The sequence below is a fragment of the Lampris incognitus genome, chromosome 15 (genome assembly GCF_029633865.1).
Source record: "Lampris incognitus isolate fLamInc1 chromosome 15, fLamInc1.hap2, whole genome shotgun sequence".
Taxonomy (NCBI): Eukaryota; Metazoa; Chordata; class Actinopteri; order Lampriformes; family Lampridae; genus Lampris; species Lampris incognitus.
Window position 1 is genome coordinate 19,204,507 of NC_079225.1, and position 23,528 is coordinate 19,228,034.

The window sequence follows — 23,528 nt, forward strand, 5'->3', positions numbered from 1 at the left end:
TGTCACGTAGCTGGTCATAAACGCAGAAACTGGTGAAATAAGCTGATCGCAGAAAGAAGAAGCGCGGAGGCCGAATTATATATAAAAGAGCGGCACGGTGCCGGCTCAATGGCTTACGGCCATACCACTCTGATAACGCCCGATCTCGTCCGATCTCGGAAGCCAAGCAGGGTCGGGCCTGGTTAGTACTTGGATGGGAGACCGCCTGGGAATACCAGGTGCTGTAAGCCTTTTATCCCCCCGCCCCAACTATGATCCACAAAGCAAACGTATAGGAAAAGCCAGACATACATTTTGGTCAAAGATCACTACAAGCTACTCAATGGCCACCTCTTATGTTTTAGTCTTATTCTGTCACAGTCTCTCGCCCTTGACATCAAAGCGATCGCCCTTGACACCTGCTGACCCCCCCCCCCCTTCACCGCGGTACACCAGTTGGCCATCAAAGGAATCGCCGCTCTCCCTTGACATCAAAGCGATCGCCATCACCCTTAAAAAGCCTCCACTGTGAACCAGTCTGCGCTGGAACGTCGCCTTTCATGGACTTCTGCCTGCCCGCCTGCCTACCAGCCACTGACCGAACTCCTACTCTACCCCTGAGATCGGTTACTTCCATAAAGATTGATTTCTTCCCTTACCTGGTTGTCCCGTCTGCTTTTGGGTTCTTTCCTGATACGTGACATATTCTTACACTTAACACTTGACTCTTTCCACAGCAAACGCAATAAGATGTCACGTAGCTGGTCATAAACGCAGAAACTGGTGAAATAAGCTGATAGCAGAAAGAAGAAGCGCGGAGGCCGAATTATATATAAAAGAGCGGCACGGTGCCGGCTCAACGGCTTACGGCCATACCACTCTGATAACGCCCGATCTCGTCCGATCTCGGAAGCCAAGCAGGGTCGGGCCTGGTTAGTACTTGGATGGGAGACCGCCTGGGAATACCAGGTGCTGTAAGCCTTTTATCCCCCCGCCCCAACTATGATCCACAAAGCAAACGTATAGGAAAAGCCAGACATACATTTTGGTCAAAGATCACTACAAGCTACTCAATGGCCACCTCTTATGTTTTAGTCTTATTCTGTCACAGTCTCTCGCCCTTGACATCAAAGCGATCGCCCTTGACACCTGCTGACCCCCCCCCCCTTCACCGCGGTACACCAGTTGGCCATCAAAGGAATCGCCGCTCTCCGTTGACATCAAAGCGATCGCCATCACCCTTAAAAAGCCTCCACTGTGAACCAGTCTGCGCTGGAACGTCGCCTTTCATGGACTTCTGCCTGCCCGCCTGCCTACCAGCCACTGACCGAACTCCTACTCTACCCCTGAGATCGGTTACTTCCATAAAGATTGATTTCTTCCCTTACCTGGTTGTCCCGTCTGCTTTTGGGTTCTTTCCTGATACGTGACATATTCTTACACTTAACACTTGACTCTTTCCACAGCAAACGCAATAAGATGTCACGTAGCTGGTCATAAACGCAGAAACTGGTGAAATAAGCTGATAGCAGAAAGAAGAAGCGCGGAGGCCGAATTATATATAAAAGAGCGGCACGGTGCCGGCTCAACGGCTTACGGCCATACCACTCTGATAACGCCCGATCTCGTCCGATCTCGGAAGCCAAGCAGGGTCGGGCCTGGTTAGTACTTGGATGGGAGACCGCCTGGGAATACCAGGTGCTGTAAGCCTTTTATCCCCCCGCCCCAACTATAATCCACAAAGCAAACGTATAGGAAAAGCCAGACATACATTTTGGTCAAAGATCACTACAAGCTACTCAATGGCCACCTCTTATGTTTTAGTCTTATTCTGTCACAGTCTCTCGCCCTTGACATCAAAGCGATCGCCCTTGACACCTGCTGACCCCCCCCCCTTCATCGCGGTACACCAGTTGGCCATCAAAGGAATCGCCGCTCTCCGTTGACATCAAAGCGATCGCCATCACCCTTAAAAAGCCTCCACTGTGAACCAGTCTGCGCTGGAACGTCGCCTTTCATGGACTTCTGCCTGCCCGCCTGCCTACCAGCCACTGACCGAACTCCTACTCTACCCCTGAGATCGGTTACTTCCATAAAGATTGATTTCTTCCCTTACCTGGTTGTCCCGTCTGCTTTTGGGTTCTTTCCTGATACGTGACATATTCTTACACTTAACACTTGACTCTTTCCACAGCAAACGCAATAAGATGTCACGTAGCTGGTCATAAACGCAGAAACTGGTGAAATAAGCTGATAGCAGAAAGAAGAAGCGCGGAGGCCGAATTATATATAAAAGAGCGGCACGGTGCCGGCTCAACGGCTTACGGCCATACCACTCTGATAACGCCCGATCTCGTCCGATCTCGGAAGCCAAGCAGGGTCGGGCCTGGTTAGTACTTGGATGGGAGACCGCCTGGGAATACCAGGTGCTGTAAGCCTTTTATCCCCCCGCCCCAACTATAATCCACAAAGCAAACGTATAGGAAAAACCAGACATACATTTTGGTCAAAGATCACTACAAGCTACTCAATGGCCACCTCTTATGTTTTAGTCTTATTCTGTCACAGTCTCTCGCCCTTGACATCAAAGCGATCGCCCTTGACACCTGCTGACCCCCCCCCTTCACCGCGGTACACCAGTTGGCCATCAAAGGAATCGCCGCTCTCCCTTGACATCAAAGCGATCGCCATCACCCTTAAAAAGCCTCCACTGTGAACCAGTCTGCGCTGGAACGTCGCCTTTCATGGACTTCTGCCTGCCCGCCTGCCTACCAGCCACTGAGCGAACTCCTGCTCTACCCCTGAGATCGGTTACTTCCATAAAGACTTGATTTCTTCCCTTACCTGGTTGTCCCGTCTGCTTTTGGGTTCTTTCCTGACACGTGACATATTCTTACACTTAACACTTGACTCTTTCCACAGCAAACGCAATAAGATGTCACGTAGCTGGTCATAAACGCAGAAACTGGTGAAATAAGCTGATAGCAGAAAGAAGAAGCGCGGAGGCCGAATTATATATAAAAGAGCGGCACGGTGCCGGCTCAACGGCTTACGGCCATACCACTCTGATAACGCCCGATCTCGTCCGATCTCGGAAGCCAAGCAGGGTCGGGCCTGGTTAGTACTTGGATGGGAGACCGCCTGGGAATACCAGGTGCTGTAAGCCTTTTATCCCCCCGCCCCAACTATAATCCACAAAGCAAACGTATAGGAAAAACCAGACATACATTTTGGTCAAAGATCACTACAAGCTACTCAATGGCCACCTCTTATGTTTTAGTCTTATTCTTAAACTTAACACTTGACTCTTTCCACAGCAAACGCAATAAGATGTCACGTAGCTGGTCATAAACGCAGAAACTGGTGAAATAAGCTGATCGCAGAAAGAAGAAGCGCGGAGGCCGAATTATATATAAAAGAGCGGCACGGTGCCGGCTCAATGGCTTACGGCCATACCACTCTGATAACGCCCGATCTCGGAAGCCAAGCAGGGTCGGGCCTGGTTAGTACTTGGATGGGAGACCGCCTGGGAATACCAGGTGCTGTAAGCCTTTTATCCCCCCGCCCCAACTATGATCCACAAAGCAAACGTATAGGAAAAACCAGACATACATTTTGGTCAAAGATCACTACAAGCTACTCAATGGCCACCTCTTATGTTTTAGTCTTATTCTGTCACAGTCTCTCGCCCTTGACATCAAAGCGATCGCCCTTGACACCTGCTGACCCCCCCCCTTCACCGCGGTACACCAGTTGGCCATCAAAGGAATCGCCGCTCTCCGTTGACATCAAAGCGATCGCCATCACCCTTAAAAAGCCTCCACTGTGAACCAGTCTGCGCTGGAACGTCGCCTTTCATGGACTTCTGCCTGCCCGCCTGCCTACCAGCCACTGAGCGAACTCCTGCTCTACCCCTGAGATCGGTTACTTCCATAAAGACTTGATTTCTTCCCTTACCTGGTTGTCCCGTCTGCTTTTGGGTTCTTTCCTGACACGTGACATATTCTTACACTTAACACTTGACTCTTTCCACAGCAAACGCAATAAGATGTCACGTAGCTGGTCATAAACGCAGAAACTGGTGAAATAAGCTGATAGCAGAAAAAAGAAGCGCGGAGGCCGAATTATATATAAAAGAGCGGCACGGTGCCGGCTCAACGGCTTACGGCCATACCACTCTGATAACGCCCGATCTCGTCCGATCTCGGAAGCCAAGCAGGGTCGGGCCTGGTTAGTACTTGGATGGGAGACCGCCTGGGAATACCAGGTGCTGTAAGCCTTTTATCCCCCCGCCCCAACTATAATCCACAAAGCAAACGTATAGGAAAAACCAGACATACATTTTGGTCAAAGATCACTACAAGCTACTCAATGGCCACCTCTTATGTTTTAGTCTTATTCTTAAACTTAACACTTGACTCTTTCCAGAGCAAACGCAATAAGATGTCACGTAGCTGGTCATAAACGCAGAAACTGGTGAAATAAGCTGATCGCAGAAAGAAGAAGCGCGGAGGCCGAATTATATATAAAAGAGCGGCACGGTGCCGGCTCAATGGCTTACGGCCATACCACTCTGATAACGCCCGATCTCGTCCGATCTCGGAAGCCAAGCAGAGTCGGGCCTGGTTAGTACTTGGATGGGAGACCGCCTGGGAATACCAGGTGCTGTAAGCCTTTTATCCCCCCGCCCCAACTATGATCCACAAAGCAAACGTATAGGAAAAGCCAGACATACATTTTGGTCAAAGATCACTACAAGCTACTCAATGGCCACCTCTTATGTTTTAGTCTTATTCTGTCACAGTCTCTCGCCCTTGACATCAAAGCGATCGCCCTTGACACCTGCTGACCCCCCCCCCCCTTCACCGCGGTACACCAGTTGGCCATCAAAGGAATCGCCGCTCTCCCTTGACATCAAAGCGATCGCCATCACCCTTAAAAAGCCTCCACTGTGAACCAGTCTGCGCTGGAACGTCGCCTTTCATGGACTTCTGCCTGCCCGCCTGCCTACCAGCCACTGAGCGAACTCCTACTCTACCCCTGAGATCGGTTACTTCCATAAAGATTGATTTCTTCCCTTACCTGGTTGTCCCGTCTGCGTTTGGGTTCTTTCCTGATACGTGACATATTCTTACACTTAACACTTGACTCTTTCCACAGCAAACGCAATAAGATGTCACGTAGCTGGTCATAAACGCAGAAACTGGTGAAATAAGCTGATAGCAGAAAGAAGAAGCGCGGAGGCCGAATTATATATAAAAGAGCGGCACGGTGCCGGCTCAACGGCTTACGGCCATACCACTCTGATAACGCCCGATCTCGTCCGATCTCGGAAGCCAAGCAGGGTCGGGCCTGGTTAGTACTTGGATGGGAGACCGCCTGGGAATACCAGGTGCTGTAAGCCTTTTATCCCCCCGCCCCAACTATAATCCACAAAGCAAACGTATAGGAAAAACCAGACATACATTTTGGTCAAAGATCACTACAAGCTACTCAATGGCCACCTCTTATGTTTTAGTCTTATTCTTAAACTTAACACTTGACTCTTTCCACAGCAAACGCAATAAGATGTCACGTAGCTGGTCATAAACGCAGAAACTGGTGAAATAAGCTGATCGCAGAAAGAAGAAGCGCGGAGGCCGAATTATATATAAAAGAGCGGCACGGTGCCGGCTCAACGGCTTACGGCCATACCACTCTGATAACGCCCGATCTCGTCCGATCTCGGAAGCCAAGCAGGGTCGGGCCTGGTTAGTACTTGGATGGGAGACCGCCTGGGAATACCAGGTGCTGTAAGCCTTTTATCCCCCCGCCCCAACTATAATCCACAAAGCAAACGTATAGGAAAAGCCAGACATACATTTTGGTCAAAGATCACTACAAGCTACTCAATGGCCACCTCTTATGTTTTAGTCTTATTCTGTCACAGTCTCTCGCCCTTGACATCAAAGCGATCGCCCTTGACACCTGCTGACCCCCCCCCCTTCATCGCGGTACACCAGTTGGCCATCAAAGGAATCGCCGCTCTCCGTTGACATCAAAGCGATCGCCATCACCCTTAAAAAGCCTCCACTGTGAACCAGTCTGCGCTGGAACGTCGCCTTTCATGGACTTCTGCCTGCCCGCCTGCCTACCAGCCACTGAGCGAACTCCTGCTCTACCCCTGAGATCGGTTACTTCCATAAAGACTTGATTTCTTCCCTTACCTGGTTGTCCCGTCTGCTTTTGGGTTCTTTCCTGACACGTGACATATTCTTACACTTAACACTTGACTCTTTCCACAGCAAACGCAATAAGATGTCACGTAGCTGGTCATAAACGCAGAAACTGGTGAAATAAGCTGATAGCAGAAAGAAGAAGCGCGGAGGCCGAATTATATATAAAAGAGCGGCACGGTGCCGGCTCAACGGCTTACGGCCATACCACTCTGATAACGCCCGATCTCGTCCGATCTCGGAAGCCAAGCAGGGTCGGGCCTGGTTAGTACTTGGATGGGAGACCGCCTGGGAATACCAGGTGCTGTAAGCCTTTTATCCCCCCGCCCCAACTATAATCCACAAAGCAAACGTATAGGAAAAACCAGACATACATTTTGGTCAAAGATCACTACAAGCTACTCAATGGCCACCTCTTATGTTTTAGTCTTATTCTTAAACTTAACACTTGACTCTTTCCACAGCAAACGCAATAAGATGTCACGTAGCTGGTCATAAACGCAGAAACTGGTGAAATAAGCTGATCGCAGAAAGAAGAAGCGCGGAGGCCGAATTATATATAAAAGAGCGGCACGGTGCCGGCTCAATGGCTTACGGCCATACCACTCTGATAACGCCCGATCTCGTCCGATCTCGGAAGCCAAGCAGGGTCGGGCCTGGTTAGTACTTGGATGGGAGACCGCCTGGGAATACCAGGTGCTGTAAGCCTTTTATCCCCCCGCCCCAACTATGATCCACAAAGCAAACGTATAGGAAAAGCCAGACATACATTTTGGTCAAAGATCACTACAAGCTACTCAATGGCCACCTCTTATGTTTTAGTCTTATTCTGTCACAGTCTCTCGCCCTTGACATCAAAGCGATCGCCCTTGACACCTGCTGACCCCCCCCCCTTCACCGCGGTACACCAGTTGGCCATCAAAGGAATCGCCGCTCTCCCTTGACATCAAAGCGATCGCCATCACCCTTAAAAAGCCTCCACTGTGAACCAGTCTGCGCTGGAACGTCGCCTTTCATGGACTTCTGCCTGCCCGCCTGCCTACCAGCCACTGACCGAACTCCTACTCTACCCCTGAGATCGGTTACTTCCATAAAGATTGATTTCTTCCCTTACCTGGTTGTCCCGTCTGCTTTTGGGTTCTTTCCTGATACGTGACATATTCTTACACTTAACACTTGACTCTTTCCACAGCAAACGCAATAAGATGTCACGTAGCTGGTCATAAACGCAGAAACTGGTGAAATAAGCTGATAGCAGAAAGAAGAAGCGCGGAGGCCGAATTATATATAAAAGAGCGGCACGGTGCCGGCTCAACGGCTTACGGCCATACCACTCTGATAACGCCCGATCTCGTCCGATCTCGGAAGCCAAGCAGGGTCGGGCCTGGTTAGTACTTGGATGGGAGACCGCCTGGGAATACCAGGTGCTGTAAGCCTTTTATCCCCCCGCCCCAACTATAATCCACAAAGCAAACGTATAGGAAAAGCCAGACATACATTTTGGTCAAAGATCACTACAAGCTACTCAATGGCCACCTCTTATGTTTTAGTCTTATTCTGTCACAGTCTCTCGCCCTTGACATCAAAGCGATCGCCCTTGACACCTGCTGACCCCCCCCTTCACCGCGGTACACCAGTTGGCCATCAAAGGAATCGCCGCTCTCCCTTGACATCAAAGCGATCGCCATCACCCTTAAAAAGCCTCCACTGTGAACCAGTCTGCGCTGGAACGTCGCCTTTCATGGACTTCTGCCTGCCCGCCTGCCTACCAGCCACTGAGCGAACTCCTGCTCTACCCCTGAGATCGGTTACTTCCATAAAGACTTGATTTCTTCCCTTACCTGGTTGTCCCGTCTGCTTTTGGGTTCTTTCCTGACACGTGACATATTCTTACACTTAACACTTGACTCTTTCCACAGCAAACGCAATAAGATGTCACGTAGCTGGTCATAAACGCAGAAACTGGTGAAATAAGCTGATAGCAGAAAGAAGAAGCGCGGAGGCCGAATTATATATAAAAGAGCGGCACGGTGCCGGCTCAACGGCTTACGGCCATACCACTCTGATAACGCCCGATCTCGTCCGATCTCGGAAGCCAAGCAGGGTCGGGCCTGGTTAGTACTTGGATGGGAGACCGCCTGGGAATACCAGGTGCTGTAAGCCTTTTATCCCCCCGCCCCAACTATAATCCACAAAGCAAACGTATAGGAAAAACCAGACATACATTTTGGTCAAAGATCACTACAAGCTACTCAATGGCCACCTCTTATGTTTTAGTCTTATTCTTAAACTTAACACTTGACTCTTTCCACAGCAAACGCAATAAGATGTCACGTAGCTGGTCATAAACGCAGAAACTGGTGAAATAAGCTGATCGCAGAAAGAAGAAGCGCGGAGGCCGAATTATATATAAAAGAGCGGCACGGTGCCGGCTCAATGGCTTACGGCCATACCACTCTGATAACGCCCGATCTCGGAAGCCAAGCAGGGTCGGGCCTGGTTAGTACTTGGATGGGAGACCGCCTGGGAATACCAGGTGCTGTAAGCCTTTTATCCCCCCGCCCCAACTATGATCCACAAAGCAAACGTATAGGAAAAACCAGACATACATTTTGGTCAAAGATCACTACAAGCTACTCAATGGCCACCTCTTATGTTTTAGTCTTATTCTGTCACAGTCTCTCACCCTTGACATCAAAGCGATCGCCCTTGACACCTGCTGACCCCCCCCCCTTCACCGCGGTACACCAGTTGGCCATCAAAGGAATCGCCGCTCTCCGTTGACATCAAAGCGATCGCCATCACCCTTAAAAAGCCTCCACTGTGAACCAGTCTGCGCTGGAACGTCGCCTTTCATGGACTTCTGCCTGCCCGCCTGCCTACCAGCCACTGAGCGAACTCCTGCTCTACCCCTGAGATCGGTTACTTCCATAAAGACTTGATTTCTTCCCTTACCTGGTTGTCCCGTCTGCTTTTGGGTTCTTTCCTGACACGTGACATATTCTTACACTTAACACTTGACTCTTTCCACAGCAAACGCAATAAGATGTCACGTAGCTGGTCATAAACGCAGAAACTGGTGAAATAAGCTGATAGCAGAAAGAAGAAGCGCGGAGGCCGAATTATATATAAAAGAGCGGCACGGTGCCGGCTCAACGGCTTACGGCCATACCACTCTGATAACGCCCGATCTCGTCCGATCTCGGAAGCCAAGCAGGGTCGGGCCTGGTTAGTACTTGGATGGGAGACCGCCTGGGAATACCAGGTGCTGTAAGCCTTTTATCCCCCCGCCCCAACTATAATCCACAAAGCAAACGTATAGGAAAAACCAGACATACATTTTGGTCAAAGATCACTACAAGCTACTCAATGGCCACCTCTTATGTTTTAGTCTTATTCTTAAACTTAACACTTGACTCTTTCCACAGCAAACGCAATAAGATGTCACGTAGCTGGTCATAAACGCAGAAACTGGTGAAATAAGCTGATCGCAGAAAGAAGAAGCGCGGAGGCCGAATTATATATAAAAGAGCGGCACGGTGCCGGCTCAACGGCTTACGGCCATACCAATCCGATAACGCCCGATCTCGTCCAATCTCGGAAGCCAAGCAGGGTCGGGCCTGGTTAGTACTTGGATGGGAGACCGCCTGGGAATACCAGGTGCTGTAAGCCTTTTATCCCCCCGCCCCAACTATAATCCACAAAGCAAACGTATAGGAAAAACCAGACATACATTTTGGTCAAAGATCACTACAAGCTACTCAATGGCCACCTCTTATGTTTTAGTCTTATTCTGTCACAGTCTCTCGCCCTTGACATCAAAGCGATCGCCCTTGACACCTGCTGACCCCCCCCCTTCACCGCGGTACACCAGTTGGCCATCAAAGGAATCGCCGCTCTCCCTTGACATCAAAGCGATCGCCATCACCCTTAAAAAGCCTCCACTGTGAACCAGTCTGCGCTGGAACGTCGCCTTTCATGGACTTCTGCCTGCCCGCCTGCCTACCAGCCACTGAGCGAACTCCTGCTCTACCCCTGAGATCGGTTACTTCCATAAAGACTTGATTTCTTCCCTTACCTGGTTGTCCCGTCTGCTTTTGGGTTCTTTCCTGACACGTGACATATTCTTACACTTAACACTTGACTCTTTCCACAGCAAACGCAATAAGATGTCACGTAGCTGGTCATAAACGCAGAAACTGGTGAAATAAGCTGATAGCAGAAAGAAGAAGCGCGGAGGCCGAATTATATATAAAAGAGCGGCACGGTGCCGGCTCAACGGCTTACGGCCATACCACTCTGATAACTTCCGGGTTGGCGTGGTGGCGGCGGAGCGGACGAAAAAGACATTAAATCGACGGGGAAACGAGAGCAGTCTCTGAAAATCACGTTTCTAACTCCCCCCCAGCAGCTTTCTGCTGCACGGGGGAAACTTTTGTGGCTTTAGAAGCACGAAAATGGCACAGACGGCAAGGACACTCGGACCGGACAAGACTTACGACGACGGGCAGACGGACAAACAAAATGGAGGTATAGCGGCGGAAACAAAGAAGCCCCAGCAGGACGCGAATCCGACTGAGGCAGAAAGCGTGATGGAGAAGGGGGAGAGAGGAGAATTTGTGGTGGTGGAGAGTCGAGCGGAGAAACGAAAAGAGAGACGAGGTGGAGGGGTCACAGCAATGGCGTTGGTGAAAGAGACGGCGGTCGCAGCGGAAGCGGCGGGGAGGGAGGGGGAAGGGAGAGAGATGGATAGAGACCTGGTGGTTAATGTGGACGTGGAGGGAGAAGACAAAATCTCCATGATGGAGCTTCTGCGTGCGGTTGACAACACGTGTGGGAGAGTATTGGGCTGCAGGTCGAAAAGCGACAAGCGATGGGAGCTCACGATGAGTAACCCGAAAGGGAAAACAAGACTGCTGGACGGCTTCAAGATTAGAAACTCCAGAGTGGTGGCATCGGAAGTTACGAGGGACACCAGGATCGTCTCCTTTTTGAACCTTCCCCTGTATGTCACAGACAATCAAATTGTTACTAAACTGAAGCAGTGGGGCGTGGAGCCGGTGTCTCCTATCAAGCGGAGGAAGTGGGCCGGGACGGACGTTTTTGACGGGACGAGATTCCTCAAAGTCCGTTTCAATGAAAATGTCTCCTCTTTACCTTACAGCACCAAATTTGAGACGCTGGAAGGGATTGAATACTTCAGAGTGCTGCACGATAATCAATCTAAAGTTTGCAGGCTGTGCCTCCAGCCCGGACACATCCTACGGGAGTGCCCGGAGTTCAAGTGCTTCAAGTGCGGGGAGATCGGACACTACGCACGAGAATGCGCAGCCATGCCTGGAGCAGATCCCAAAGAGGAGACAGAGAGGGACACCGGCGAGGGAGTGGAGGACGGGGCAGAAGAGACGGAGACAGGAAATCATCCTGATGGCATTGCGACTGATGGCGAAGCAGAGGGGCCCCAGTCAGCTGCACGCCATGAGATGGAGGAGGAGAGCGAGGTCGAGGAGGAAGAGGAGGAGGAGGAGAAAAGAGGAAGCGGCGGTTTGACTGCGGCCTCTGAGAGGGTGGGGAGGATGCCGACGAGCGTCTCCACTCTGGCGCACGGGTCGCTGAGGGGTCAGGCTGTAACAACATCAGGGGACAGGAGCCGCAGCAACCAGAGGGAGGGCAGTTCGGCCAGCCTTGCGTCCTTGCCTTGCGGGCAGCCGGGGCAGAGAGGGCCTCTACACGGGCAGGGGAGTGAGAGACGACAGCCGAACCCTAAGGCTTCGGAATGGGATGGAGTTAGTAAGGGGAGGGAAGAGGGAACAAGCAGAAAGGGCAAGACTAAGAGGGGTAAATAATAATGGACTGAAAAGGGTGTGCATCATGTTTTTTGTTTGGGGATTATTTTTCTCTGTCTTTCCCACTCACCATGGTCAAAATAGCATCATTCAACGTACGTGGACTACGTGACATGGACAAGTTCACTAAAGTCGTAAAAATGTGTGATGCAGAAATAATCTGTCTCCAAGAAACCCACTGGGACACTGACTGTGAAACTCAGTGCAAGAAAAGGTGGCCTGGATCCTACTTTTCAAGCCATGGGACTCAGCGGGCACGAGGAGTAAGCATCATGGTGAGTAGCCACATTGAGGCTGATGCCACTCTAATAGACAAAGACATTGGGGGGAGGTGGGTTAAAGTGGGCTTTGTTTTTGAAGACACTGTCTACAAATTACTGAACATTTATGCGCCCAACCACGAGGGGGACAGGTCTTCTTTCTTTCGAGAATTGAATATCATAGCTAAAGACTGTGACATCATAGTTGGGGATTTCAATGTCAAGATGAGCAGGCTTGACATTAGCGATAACGGTAGCTATAAACACGACTGTTCTAGAGCGGCCCTGAATCTGTTTATGGCCAAGAATAATTTCTGTGATTTATGGAGAACCAGAAATCCCATAACACGAGAGTACTCGAGAGTACAGCCACAAATGGACACTGTACGGCAAAGTCGGATTGATTTTTGTTTAGTCAAGAAACCGCAGATCGACCTTTTCGATACTGTGCGCTATTGTTTAAATTTCATTAGTGATCATGCCATCCTGCGTGTGGGAATGGGGGGTAAAAGGAGGGGGAGGGGGGGAGGCGTGTGGCACCTTAATGCTAGCCTGCTGAACAGAAGGGATTATGTTGAATGCATCTCTAAAGTGATCTCATTTGAATGTTCACAGCCTGAGTTTGGGGAAAATATCATAGAGGGGTGGGAGAAATTAAAAGTGAGAATTAAACAAAAAAGTATTCAGTTTGCGAAAAGATTGAACTTTAAAACTAGAGAAAAAGAAAGATCATTAAGAAATACAATTGCTAAATTAAATGCACAACCGGTTGTCAATGTTGAAAGGCTTGTGAATATTCAAAATGAAATAAATGAAATTGAAAGGATAAAATGTGAAGGTGCTATAGTGAGGAGCCGTGCTCAATATGCAGTAGAAGGGGAGAAAAGTACAGCTTTTTTCCTCAACTTGGAAAAAAGGAAACAAAATCAGTGTTATTTGCAAGAAATCAAAAATAAAGAAGGTAAAGTAGTGACCAATTTCGTAGACATTCTGGAAACAGTACAAACTTTTTATAGTGACTTGTTTAAAACTGAGAGTTCAGACATACAAGCTACAAATGACATATTGGAAGAGATGACTGCTAAATTAAATGATGAGGATAAATCAGCGTGTGAACAGGAAATAACTGAGGAAGATATAGAGTGTGCAATAAATCAAATGATGTCAAATAAAAGCCCAGGTAGTGATGGGTTGACGGCAAACTTCTATAAAGCTTTCTGCAACACGCTCAAACCAACACTACTGAAATTGTATAAAACAATGGAAAAAGAACAGAAGGTACCGGAGTCAATGACTCTAGGCTTGATCACTTTAATTTTTAAGAAAGGGGAGAAGAATAAACTAACAAATTATAGGCCCATTACTCTGTTGAACAATGACTACAAAATACTAATGAAAATATTGGCAAACAGAGTCAAACAAATATTACATACAATAATAGAAGCCACCCAGGCTTATAGTGTGCCAGGGAGAGAAGTCACTGACACAGTACGCACCATAAGAGATGTGGTGGAGTATTTAAAAGAGACAGATCAAGCAGGTGTCCTTCTGGCCATTGACTTCAATAAAGCCTTTGACCGAGTAGAGCATCAATTTATGTTTAATGTACTGGAGAAGGTAGGTTTTGGAGACAGATTTCTAACTTGGGTAAAATTATTATATAGCAAAGCTACAGGTAAGGTCAAATGCAACGGTGCAACCACTGATGCGTTTCCTCTGGAAAGGTCGGTCAGACAAGGCTGTCCACTATCCTCAATCCTGTACACAATAATAGCAGAGCCACTAGGAATTCTATTAAAACAAGACAAGGGTATTAGAGGTATTGAGTTACCAGGGGGAGGATCCTGTGTCGTCCAGCAATTTGCTGATGACACCACCCTAACAGTAAAGGACATGGCAAGCATAGAGAGAGCAATGGCAGTAATAAACATGTACGGTCGAGCCTCTGGCTCCCGCATAAATGTAGGTAAGTCAGAAATCATGTTCATTAACATGGCTGAGCCTCAGCAGGAGACCACACCTTTTAAAATACAAAGCAAGCATATAAAAATTCTAGGTACCTACATCGGTAAAGATGTAGTGGCAGCTCGTGATCTGTCATGGACGGAAATTATTAGTAAAATAGAAAAATGTCTAAATTATTGGAAACTGAGAGACCTAAAACTCAAAGGTAGAGTAGTGGTTCTAAACAACTTAATATTGTCAAAACTAAACTATACATTAGCAGTTATAGAACTACCCTTATGGGTATTAAACAGAATAAATGAAATTATAACCAATTTTTTGTGGAGGGCAAAAGTAAGTAAAATAGCACGAAAAACATTAATAAGTAAGTACAGAGAGGGAGGACTTCAATTAGTAGATATAGAAAGCAAAAAAAGGGCGTTCAGGATCAAAACTGTGCAAAAATATCTGTGTGACTCCACAGCCCACGGCTGGAAAAGCCTGATGGCTTACTTCATAAACAAGGTATTTCACATAGGCGATTTTGTGCTGCTGATGCAACTAAAGCGACCGATGATGGCGGGGCTTCCAGGTTTCTATAGAGAAGTCCTGTCCGCTCACGCGGAATTTCTAAAGCATATAGACTATGCATGTGACTCGGTAAACGTCATCAGAGAAATGCCAATCTTTCTAAATAAGAAAATTCAAAAGACAGGTAAGCTTCTATGTAATAATGACATGTTAACAGCAGGTTTGGTCCAGTTGAAGGACGTCATGTATGAACTGATGCCGGGTTTTCTCCCCCCCCCAAGCCATATATGACAGTATAAAGGAGATAAACTATGAGGCCAAAATTACGGAGACAACAAGCTATTATAACGACTTAAAGGAAAGCATCCCAAAAGAATGGCGGACAACCATAGAGCGGAGAGTGGTACAGAACAGAGAGGGGGAGCTCCCAGCCATGTTGGTGGAGCAAGGAGGAGAGTGGAGGAGTATACACAGATTGACAAGCAAACAGATCTATGGAAAGTTTCTGGCACAGGCGTCGCAACGTCCGACCTCTCTGCCGTTCTGGGGCAAAGTTATGCCCAATTTGAATGTGGGACAAATCTGGGGACAATGGAGGGTGAGAGGGAACAGCATTGAGGCAGAAGACAACGACTACAAAATCCGACACAACAAAGTGTTCACTAACGTTATTCTGCACCAATTTGACAAGGGGGTCGGCAGGGAGTGCGACGTCTGTGGCCTGCTGCCTGAAACACTATTGCACATGTACCGCCACTGCTCGGAGCTGGCGAGCTTCTTTGAAACCCTGAAAAAGTGTTTAGTCAACAAACTGGGATTAATTTGGGACAGCGGGGATTCGTGGGATGTATTCTTTGTGTTTGGAGTGTGGGAGAAGAGCAGGGTGAAGAACGCAGCGCTGTGCAAATTCCTCTTAAGTCACGCCCGGTGGGCCGTCAAATCACGTCGGAACATTGCGCACTTTGAACGCAGAATCATCCCGGTTTGGAACATTTTCAAAAACATGGTCAAAAAACAAACACATTACAGACTGACGCACGGCGATGCGGACTTCACCCGGCTCTTCATCAGAGACAGCCATCTCCTCTCCCTCAACAGGAGGGGGGAGATTGTGTGGAACTGGTGAGGGAGGGAGGGAGGGAGGGAGGGAGGGAGGGGAGGGAAAAAGTCTGAAATGATGTGAACGGAAAATGATGATTATTGGAAGTGTAAATATAAACAAAGTTAAAGACGCGTTACGGTTTTCTTTTAACTTTCTCTGTTATGTTTTATTGAAGTTAAGGGGAGGATGGGATCATTCTGTTTAATGTGGAATGTGTGTCATTTAAAATCTCAAAGTGGTGTTTTAATGTCACTTTCTTTTAAAAACACAGTCTAAGGTTTGTTCAAAAGGGCTGATTTGTTTCATTTTCTGTTCTGATTCCAAAGCGCTGATTTAAGTTGATGATTTGGAAAGCATGGCTTTATTTTATGTATAAAGAGAGACGGATACTATCTTGTGTAAGCGAAACAAAGTGTAAAACAAATGTAACAATGTGGAATTGATGGACAATACATGCAATCAAAAATGTATTTTTGTTCCCAAAAATATATTTTCATAATAAAAGACAAAAAAAAAAAAAAAAATAACGCCCGATCTCGTCCGATCTCGGAAGCCAAGCAGGGTCGGGCCTGGTTAGTACTTGGATGGGAGACCGCCTGGGAATACCAGGTGCTGTAAGCCTTTTATCCCCCCGCCCCAACTATAATCCACAAAGCAAACGTATAGGAAAAGCCAGACATACATTTTGGTCAAAGATCACTACAAGCTACTCAATGGCCACCTCTTATGTTTTAGTCTTATTCTGTCACAGTCTCTCGCCCTTGACATCAAAGCGATCGCCCTTGACACCTGCTGACCCCCCCCCTTCATCGCGGTACACCAGTTGGCCATCAAAGGAATCGCCGCTCTCCGTTGACATCAAAGCGATCGCCATCACCCTTAAAAAGCCTCCACTGTGAACCAGTCTGCGCTGGAACGTCGCCTTTCATGGACTTCTGCCTGCCCGCCTGCCTACCAGCCACTGAGCGAACTCCTGCTCTACCCCTGAGATCGGTTACTTCCATAAAGACTTGATTTCTTCCCTTACCTGGTTGTCCCGTCTGCTTTTGGGTTCTTTCCTGACACGTGACATATTCTTACACTTAACACTTGACTCTTTCCACAGCAAACGCAATAAGATGTCACGTAGCTGGTCATAAACGCAGAAACTGGTGAAATAAGCTGATAGCAGAAAGAAGAAGCGCGGAGGCCGAATTATATATAAAAGAGCGGCACGGTGCCGGCTCAATGGCTTACGGCCATACCACTCTGATAACTTCCGAGTTGGCGTGGTGGCGGCGGAGCGGACGAAAAAGACATTAAATCGACGGGGAAACGAGAGCAGTCTCTGAAAATCACGTTTCTAACTCCCCCCCAGCAGCTTTCTGCTGCACGGGGGAAACTTTTGTGGCTTTAGAAGCACGAAAATGGCACAGACGGCAAGGACACTCGGACCGGACAAGACTTACGACGACGGGCAGACGGACAAACAAAATGGAGGTATAGCGGCGGAAACAAAGAAGCCCCAGCAGGACGCGAATCCGACTGAGGCAGAAAGCGTGATGGAGAAGGGGGAGAGAGGAGAATTTGTGGTGGTGGAGAGTCGAGCGGAGAAACGAAAAGAGAGACGAGGTGGAGGGGCCACAGCAATGGGGTTGGTGAAAGAGACGGCGGTCGCAGCGGAAGCGGCGGGGAGGGAGGGGGAAGGGAGAGAGATGGACAGAGACCTGGTGGTTAATGTGGACGTGGAGGGAGAAGACAAAATCTCCATGATGGAGCTTCTGCGTGCGGTTGACAACACGTGTGGGAGAGTATTGGGCTGCAGGTCGAAAAGCGACAAACGATGGGAGCTCACGATGAGTAACCCGAAAGGGAAAACAAGACTGCTGGACGGCTTCAAGATTAGAAACTCCAGAGTGGTGGCATCGGAAGTTACGAGGGACACCAGGATCGTCTCCTTTTTGAACCTTCCCCTGTATGTCACAGACAATCAAATTGTTACTAAACTGGAGCAGTGGGGCGTGGAGCCGGTGTCTCCTATCAAGCGGAGGAAGTGGGCCGGGACGGACGTTTTTGACGGGACGAGATTCCTCAAAGTCCGTTTCAATGAAAATGTCTCCTCTTTACCTTACAGCACCAAATTTGAGACGCTGGAAGGGATTGAATACTTCAGAGTGCTGCACGATAATCAATCTAAAGTTTGCAGGCTGTGCCTCCAGCCCGGACACATCCTACGGGAGTGCCCGGAGTTCAAGTGCTTCAAGTGCGGGGAGATCGGACACTACGCACGAGAATGCGCAGCCATGCCTGGAGCAGATCCCAAAGAGGAGACAGAGAGGGACACCGGCGAGGGAGTGGAGGACGGGGCAGAAGAGACGGAGACAGGAAATCATCCTGATGGCATTGCGACTGATGGCGAAGCAGAGGGGCCCCAGTCAGCTGCACGCCATGAGATGGAGGAGGAGAGCGAGGTCGAGGAGGAAGAGGAGGAGGAGGAGGAGAAAAGAGGAAGCGGCGGTTTGACTGCGGCCTCTGAGAGGGTGGGGAGGATGCCGACGAGCGTCTCCACTCTGGCGCACGGGTCGCTGAGGGGTCAGGCTGTAACAACATCAGGGGACAGGAGCCGCAGCAACCAGAGGGAGGGCAGTTCGGCCAGCCTGGCGTCCTTGCCTTGCGGGCAGCCGGGGCAGAGAGGGCCTCTACACGGGCAGGGGAGTGAGAGACGACAGCCGAACCCTAAGGCTTCGGAATGGGATGGAGTTAGTAAGGGGAGGGAAGAGGGAACAAGCAGAAAGGGCAAGACTAAGAGGGGTAAATAATAATGGACTGAAAAGGGTGTGCATCATGTTTTTTGTTTGGGGATTATTTTTCTCTGTCTTTCCCACTCACCATGGTCAAAATAGCATCATTCAACGTACGTGGACTACGTGACATGGACAAGTTCACTAAAGTCGTAAAAATGTGTGATGCAGAAATAATCTGTCTCCAAGAAACCCACTGGGACACTGACTGTGAAACTCAGTGCAAGAAAAGGTGGCCTGGATCCTACTTTTCAAGCCATGGGACTCAGCGGGCACGAGAAGTAAGCATCATGGTGAGTAGCCACATTGAGGCTGATGCCACTCTAATAGACAAAGACATTGGGGGGAGGTGGGTTAAAGTGGGCTTTGTTTTTGAAGACACTGTCTACAAATTACTGAACATTTATGCGCCCAACCACGAGGGGGACAGGTCTTCTTTCTTTCGAGAATTGAATATCATAGCTAAAGACTGTGACATCATAGTTGGGGATTTCAATGTCAAGATGAGCAGGCTTGACATTAGCGATAACGGTAGCTATAAACACGACTGTTCCAGAGCGGCCCTGAATCTGTTTATGGCCAAGAATAATTTCTGTGATTTATGGAGAACCAGAAATCCCATAACACGAGAGTACTCGAGAGTACAGCCACAAATGGACACTGTACGGCAAAGTCGGATTGATTTTTGTTTAGTCAAGAAACCGCAGATCGACCTTTTCGATACTGTGCGCTATTGTTTAAATTTCATTAGTGATCATGCCATCCTGCGTGTGGGAATGGGGGGTAAAAGGAGGGGGAGGGGGGGGAGGCGTGTGGCACCTTAATGCTAGCCTGCTGAACAGAAGGGATTATGTTGAATGCATCTCTAAATTGATCTCATTTGAATGTTCACAGCCTGAGTTTGGGGAAAATATCATAGAGGGGTGGGAGAAATTAAAAGTGAGAATTAAACAAAAAAGTATTCAGTTTGCGAAAAGATTGAACTTTAAAACTAGAGAAAAAGAAAGATCATTAAGAAATACAATTGCTAAATTAAATGCACAACCGGTTGTCAATGTTGAAAGGCTTGTGAATATTCAAAATGAAATAAATGAAATTGAAAGGATAAAATGTGAAGGTGCTATAGTGAGGAGCCGTGCTCAATATGCAGTAGAAGGGGAGAAAAGTACAGCTTTTTTCCTCAACTTGGAAAAAAGGAAACAAAATCAGTGTTATTTGCAAGAAATCAAAAATAAAGAAGGTAAAGTAGTGACCAATTTCGTAGACATTCTGGAAACAGTACAAACTTTTTATAGTGACTTGTTTAAAACTGAGAGTTCAGACATACAAGCTACAAATGACATATTGGAAGAGATGACTGCTAAATTAAATGATGAGGATAAATCAGCGTGTGAACAGGAAATAACTGAGGAAGATATAGAGTGTGCAATAAATCAAATGATGTCAAATAAAAGCCCAGGTAGTGATGGGTTGACGGCAAACTTCTATAAAGCTTTCTGCAACACGCTCAAACCAACACTACTGAAATTGTATAAAACAATGGAAAAAGAACAGAAGGTACCGGAGTCAATGACTCTAGGCTTGATCACTTTAATTTTTAAGAAAGGGGAGAAGAATAAACTAACAAATTATAGGCCCATTACTCAGTTGAACAATGACTACAAAATACTAATGAAAATATTCGCAAACAGAGTCAAACAAATATTACATACAATAATAGAAGCCACCCAGGCTTATAGTGTGCCAGGGAGAGAAGTCACTGACACAGTACGCACCATAAGAGATGTGGTGGAGTATTTAAAAGAGACAGATCAAGCAGGTGTCCTTCTGGCCATTGACTTCAATAAAGCCTTTGACCGAGTAGAGCATCAATTTATGTTTAATGTACTGGAGAAGGTAGGTTTTGGAGACAGATTTCTACCTTGGGTAAAATTATTATATAGCAAAGCTACAGGTAAGGTCAAATGCAACGGTGCAACCACTGATGCGTTTCCTCTGGAAAGGTCGGTCAGACAAGGCTGTCCACTATCCTCAATCCTGTACACAATAATAGCAGAGCCACTAGGAATTCTATTAAAACAAGACAAGGGTATTAGAGGTATTGAGTTACCAGGGGGAGGATCCTGTGTCGTCCAGCAATTTGCTGATGACACCACCCTAACAGTAAAGGACATGGCAAGCATAGAGAGAGCAATCGCAGTAATAAACATGTACGGTCGAGCCTCTGGCTCCCGCATGAATGTAGGTAAGTCAGAAATCATGTTCATTAACATGGCTGAGCCTCAGCAGGAGACCACACCTTTTAAAATACAAAGCAAGCATATAAAAATTCTAGGTACCTACATCGGTAAAGATGTAGTGGCAGCTCGTGATCTGTCATGGACGGAAATTATTAATAAAATAGAAAAATGTCTAAATTATTGGAAACTGAGAGACCTAAAACTCAAAGGTAGAGTAGTGGTTCTAAACAACTTAATATTGTCAAAACTAAACTATACATTAGCAGTTATAGAACTACCCTTATGGGTATTAAACAGAATAAATGAAATTATAACCAATTTTTTGTGGAGGGCAAAAGTAAGTAAAATAGCACGAAAAACATTAATAAGTAAGTACAGAGACGGAGGACTTCAATTAGTAGATATAGAAAGCAAAAAAAGGGCGTTCAGGATCAAAACTGTGCAAAAATATCTGTGTGACTCCACAGCCCACGGCTGGAAAAGCCTGATGGCTTACTTCATAAACAAGGTATTCCACATAGGCGATTTTGTGCTGCTGATGCAACTAAAGCGACCGATGATGGCGGGGCTTCCAGGTTTCTATAGAGAAGTCCTGTCCGCTCACGCGGAATTTCTAAAGCATATAGACTATGCATGTGACTCGGTAAACGTCATCAGAGAAATGCCAATCTTTCTAAATAAGAAAATTCAAAAGACAGGTAAGCTTCTATGTAATAATGACATGTTAACAGCAGGTTTGGTCCAGTTGAAGGACGTCATGTATGAACTGATGCCGGGTTTTCTCCCCCCCCCAAGCCATATATGACAGTATAAAGGAGATAAACTATGAGGCCAAAATTACGGAGACAACAAGCTATTATAACGATTTAAAGGAAAGCATCCCAAAAGAATGGCGGACAACCATAGAGCGGAGAGTGGTACAGAACAGAGAGGGGGAGCTCCCAGCCATGTTGGTGGAGCAAGGAGGAGAGTGGAGGAGTATACACAGGTTGACAAGCAAACAGATCTATGAAAAGTTTCTGGCACAGGCGTCGCAATGTCCGACCTCTCTGCCGTTCTGGAGCAAAGTTATGCCCAATTTGAATGTGGGACAAATCTGGGGACAATGGAGGGTGAGAGGGAACAGCATTGAGGCAGAAGACAACGACTACAAAATCCGACACAACAAAGTGTTCACTAACGTTATTCTGCACCAGTTTGACAAGGGGGTCGGCAGGGAGTGCGACGTCTGTGGCCTGCTGCCTGAAACACTATTGCACATGTACCGCCACTGCTCGGAGCTGGCGAGCTTCTTTGAATCCCTGAAAAAGTGCTTAGTCAACAAACTGGGATTAATTTGGGACAGCGGGGATTCGTGGGATGTATTCTTTGTGTTTGGAGTGTGGGAGAAGAGCAGGGTGAAGAACGCAGCGCTGTGCAAATTGCTCTTAAGTCACGCCCGGTGGGCCGTCAAATCACGTCGAAACATTGCGCACTTTGAACGCAGAATCATCCCGGTTTGGAACATTTTCAAAAACATGGTCAAAAAACAAACACATTACAGACTGACGCACGGCGATGCGGACTTCACCCGGCTCTTCATCAGAGACAGCCATCTCTTCTCCCTCAACAGGAGGGGGGAGATTGTGTGGAACTGGTGAGGGAGGGAGGGAGGGGAGGAAAAAGTCTGAAATGATGTGAACGGAAAATGATGATTATTGGAAGGGTAAACATAAACAGAGTTAAAGACGAGTTACGGTTTTCTTTTAACTTTCTCTGTTATGTTTTATTGAAGTTAAGGGGAGGATGGGATCATTCTGTTTAATGTGGAATGTGTGTCATTTAAAATCTCAAAGTGGTGTTTTAATGTCACTTTCTTTTAAAAACAAAGTCTAAGGCTTGTTCAAAGGGCTGATTTGTTTCATTTTCTGTTCTGGTTCCAAAGCGCTGATTTAAGTTGATGATTTGGAAAGCATGGCTTTATTTTATGTATAAAGAGAGACGGATACTATCTTGTGTAAGCGAAACAAAGTGTAAAACAAATGTAACAATGTGGAATTGATGGACAATACATGCAATCAAAAATGTATTTTTGTTCCCAAAAATATATTTTCATAATAAAAGACAAAAAAAAAATAACGCCCGATCTCGTCTGATCTCGGAAGCCAAGCAGGGTCGGGCCTGGTTAGTACTTGGATGGGAGACCGCCTGGGAATACCAGGTGCTGTAAGCCTTTTATCCCCCCGCCCCAACTATAATCCACAAAGCAAACGTATAGGAAAAACCAGACATACATTTTGGTCAAAGATCACTACAAGCTACTCAATGGCCACCTCTTATGTTTTAGTCTTATTCTGTCACAGCCTCTCGCCCTTGACATCAAAGCGATCGCCCTTGACACCTGCTGACCCCCCCCCCCTTCACCGCGGTACACCAGTTGGCCATCAAAGGAATCGCCGCTCTCCCTTGACATCAAAGCGATCGCCATCACCCTTAAAAAGCCTCCACTGTGAACCAGTCTGCGCTGGAACGTCGCCTTTCATGGACTTCTGCCTGCCCGCCTGCCTACCAGCCACTGAGCGAACTCCTGCTCTACCCCTGAGATCGGTTACTTCCATAAAGACTTGATTTCTTCCCTTACCTGGTTGTCCC

General features: G+C 47.5%; 15 non-coding genes and 2 pseudogenes across 15 annotated transcripts; all 17 read left to right on the plus strand.

Annotated features, from left to right (window-relative positions):
* Positions 1–111: 111 nt before the first annotated feature.
* On the plus strand, positions 112–230 carry LOC130125590 (5S ribosomal RNA). The gene has a single exon (XR_008811464.1). It is a non-coding gene; the product is annotated as a 5S ribosomal RNA (ribosomal RNA).
* A 611-nt stretch (positions 231–841) lies between these two features.
* LOC130125591 (5S ribosomal RNA) lies at positions 842–960 on the plus strand. The gene has a single exon (XR_008811465.1). It is a non-coding gene; the product is annotated as a 5S ribosomal RNA (ribosomal RNA).
* Positions 961–1,570: 610 nt separating this feature from the next.
* Positions 1,571–1,689, plus strand: LOC130125592 (5S ribosomal RNA). The gene has a single exon (XR_008811466.1). It is a non-coding gene; the product is annotated as a 5S ribosomal RNA (ribosomal RNA).
* A 609-nt stretch (positions 1,690–2,298) lies between these two features.
* On the plus strand, positions 2,299–2,417 carry LOC130125593 (5S ribosomal RNA). The gene has a single exon (XR_008811467.1). It is a non-coding gene; the product is annotated as a 5S ribosomal RNA (ribosomal RNA).
* Positions 2,418–3,026: 609 nt separating this feature from the next.
* Positions 3,027–3,145, plus strand: LOC130125594 (5S ribosomal RNA). The gene has a single exon (XR_008811468.1). It is a non-coding gene; the product is annotated as a 5S ribosomal RNA (ribosomal RNA).
* Positions 3,146–3,421: 276 nt separating this feature from the next.
* Positions 3,422–3,530, plus strand: LOC130125654 (5S ribosomal RNA; annotated as a pseudogene).
* Positions 3,531–4,139: 609 nt separating this feature from the next.
* LOC130125597 (5S ribosomal RNA) lies at positions 4,140–4,258 on the plus strand. The gene has a single exon (XR_008811470.1). It is a non-coding gene; the product is annotated as a 5S ribosomal RNA (ribosomal RNA).
* A 276-nt stretch (positions 4,259–4,534) lies between these two features.
* Positions 4,535–4,653, plus strand: LOC130125674 (5S ribosomal RNA). Its single transcript, XR_008811524.1, has one exon. It is a non-coding gene; the product is annotated as a 5S ribosomal RNA (ribosomal RNA).
* A 611-nt stretch (positions 4,654–5,264) lies between these two features.
* Positions 5,265–5,383, plus strand: LOC130125598 (5S ribosomal RNA). The gene has a single exon (XR_008811471.1). It is a non-coding gene; the product is annotated as a 5S ribosomal RNA (ribosomal RNA).
* A 276-nt stretch (positions 5,384–5,659) lies between these two features.
* On the plus strand, positions 5,660–5,778 carry LOC130125599 (5S ribosomal RNA). The gene has a single exon (XR_008811472.1). It is a non-coding gene; the product is annotated as a 5S ribosomal RNA (ribosomal RNA).
* Positions 5,779–6,388: 610 nt separating this feature from the next.
* On the plus strand, positions 6,389–6,507 carry LOC130125600 (5S ribosomal RNA). The gene has a single exon (XR_008811473.1). It is a non-coding gene; the product is annotated as a 5S ribosomal RNA (ribosomal RNA).
* A 276-nt stretch (positions 6,508–6,783) lies between these two features.
* LOC130125601 (5S ribosomal RNA) lies at positions 6,784–6,902 on the plus strand. Its single transcript, XR_008811474.1, has one exon. It is a non-coding gene; the product is annotated as a 5S ribosomal RNA (ribosomal RNA).
* Positions 6,903–7,511: 609 nt separating this feature from the next.
* Positions 7,512–7,630, plus strand: LOC130125602 (5S ribosomal RNA). The gene has a single exon (XR_008811475.1). It is a non-coding gene; the product is annotated as a 5S ribosomal RNA (ribosomal RNA).
* Positions 7,631–8,238: 608 nt separating this feature from the next.
* On the plus strand, positions 8,239–8,357 carry LOC130125603 (5S ribosomal RNA). Its single transcript, XR_008811476.1, has one exon. It is a non-coding gene; the product is annotated as a 5S ribosomal RNA (ribosomal RNA).
* A 276-nt stretch (positions 8,358–8,633) lies between these two features.
* Positions 8,634–8,742, plus strand: LOC130125655 (5S ribosomal RNA; annotated as a pseudogene).
* A 610-nt stretch (positions 8,743–9,352) lies between these two features.
* Positions 9,353–9,471, plus strand: LOC130125604 (5S ribosomal RNA). The gene has a single exon (XR_008811477.1). It is a non-coding gene; the product is annotated as a 5S ribosomal RNA (ribosomal RNA).
* Positions 9,472–9,747: 276 nt separating this feature from the next.
* LOC130125646 (5S ribosomal RNA) lies at positions 9,748–9,866 on the plus strand. Its single transcript, XR_008811517.1, has one exon. It is a non-coding gene; the product is annotated as a 5S ribosomal RNA (ribosomal RNA).
* The last annotated feature ends 13,662 nt before the right edge of the window (positions 9,867–23,528 follow it).